This window comes from Zootoca vivipara, chromosome Z, assembly GCF_963506605.1.
Source record: "Zootoca vivipara chromosome Z, rZooViv1.1, whole genome shotgun sequence".
Classification (NCBI taxonomy): domain Eukaryota; kingdom Metazoa; phylum Chordata; class Lepidosauria; order Squamata; family Lacertidae; genus Zootoca; species Zootoca vivipara.
In genome coordinates this window covers 18,071,922-18,073,947 of record NC_083294.1, presented here as the reverse complement: position 1 = coordinate 18,073,947, position 2,026 = coordinate 18,071,922, and the positions used below count along the sequence as shown (strand labels likewise).

General features: G+C 46.0%; 1 pseudogene; it reads left to right on the top strand.

The window, feature by feature from the left end:
• The first annotated feature begins 390 nt into the window (after positions 1 to 390).
• On the top strand, positions 391 to 1,091 carry LOC118084447 (elongin-B-like; annotated as a pseudogene).
• Positions 1,092 to 2,026: the final 935 nt, after the last annotated feature.

The following is a 2,026-nucleotide window of genomic DNA, read 5'->3' as shown; positions in this document are numbered from 1 at the left end:
CTTTCTCTCATTGTTTATTGTTTGTTTGCTTTGTATGCGGTATTATGTAATACCCTGCTACTGCAGAGGTTGTTAATAATGGCAACAAAGTTGTTTTGTTTTTTAAGCCCTTCAGACACCTCCCCTTTTTTTACACATTCATAATGATTTGAACTATGAGGGTGGTTTCACTCTATCCCACGTTCAATATTGTTTGTGCCTGCAAAGTACAGTATTCCCTATCTTCTTGCTGAAATTCTGTAATGTTTTTATACCTCAAATATTCTGGTTTGTTTTTCCCTTGCTGTTCTTTAACTATAGCCCCTCTGGGTGCAAGTTGGGATACTGGGGCTCTGCTACTGTTCTCTGGGACCTCTCTGGGAGGTCTGGGCTGAGGTTGCAGCTGCAGAGATGGATGTCTTTCTACGGTAATGATCCAACGTCACAAGACTACCATCTTCACAGATGCCAAGGAGTCCAGTATGGTGTATGAGCTGAAAAGAATTGTTGAGGGGATTCTTGAGAGAACCCCCCAGAAGAACAAAGGCTATACCAGGATGACCAGCTGTTGGATAACAGCAAAACCCTCAAAGACTGTGGCTTCACCAGCCAGACAGCATGACCTCAGACCCCAGCAACAATTGTGTTATGTACTGAGCTGAATCATAGAACAATAGGATCCAGAATCAGCAGTCTGATTGGTCCGCAGGAGCCACCCAATCCAACTCCAGGTGGAAGTGAATCCGCAACCTGATTGGCCTGCAGGAGCAGCCAATCAGGCGGCTGGCAGAAGTGAATCTACAAACTGATTGGCCCACAGGTGTAGCCCTGAAGTAGCCAATCACGCAAAGCCCATTGTGTAAATAATGTATATAAGCAGATGGTTTTGGGAAAAGGGCATTCTTCTTCTCCTTGATGACTATGAGCTGAATAAAGAGCATGAAATTCACTCTTGACTCCGAGTATATTTCAAGTTGGTTGGCCTTCGGAACCCATGCAGATGCCTTTGAGCCCCTGCACATTGATCCCTTCTCCAGATCGCGCCAGAGCTCCCCAAAGTGATGAAGCCCCAGGACTCTGGCAGCAGCGCCAATAAGCAAGTGGTGCAGTGAGAGCTAGAGTGAGATGGAGCGAGCTGCAAAATCCATGGTGCCCCTTTCCCACCACCCACTCCCTTCCTCAACCCTCCAGTGTGGAGAGAGACATGGCACTGCCCCACCCCTCTAATCCAGGTCCCCATTCTACTCTGCCCCCTCTAAACAAGACCACATCTCCTTCCAAGCCCCTCCCCACTCATCAAACAGAGCAATGCTTTTATTCTTTGTTTTTGGATAAAATAAAAGTTCAGCTGTTTAAATAATAAAAAATAGCCCCTCTGAAGAGCAATAATGTGGCAGCATTAGGGAAGCATTGCACAGCAACTGATAAGGCAGAATAAATCCACAACTAATGCACTATTATTGTGTAAAGAGCATATGGCAGAGACACACCCACTGCAACAAAACACCAGCTTGGAGGGCCCCTTGGACTAAACAAACTTTTGGATTCAAGGGAGGGCTCGAGGCTGAGCAAACTTAGAATTCAGAGTTTGAACCCCCAAATCCCACAACTTCAAGTATGTACTGTATTTAAATAATGAGATTGTTCCTCCTTGCAGTCACTGCAATTGTGATAAGAATTTAAAACAACAAGTCCAGCTTTAGCAACCTCTGCACTGATCCTGGAAGGTTCTGGCAGTCACACTGTCATGGGGCCATTTTAACAGGGAAGGCAAAACAGCAGAAGATGCAGTCATCACCATTGAGAGGGTATGTGTAAGAACTGCTTCTGTCACACCACAGACTGGCCAAGTCTTGCATCAAGTAGCAGATCAGCCATGGGATTGTCCTGAAGAGGCATCTTTTGCGTTCCTTGCACCATATACCAGAGCTGCCTTTGGTTTTCCATGTCTGCTTCCACTGGGATGCAGTTTGCTCTCCCTCCTTTATTTTCTCCAGATCCAGAACCACAGGAGGAAGGCCACAGAATGGTTAGCAAATGTCACCAC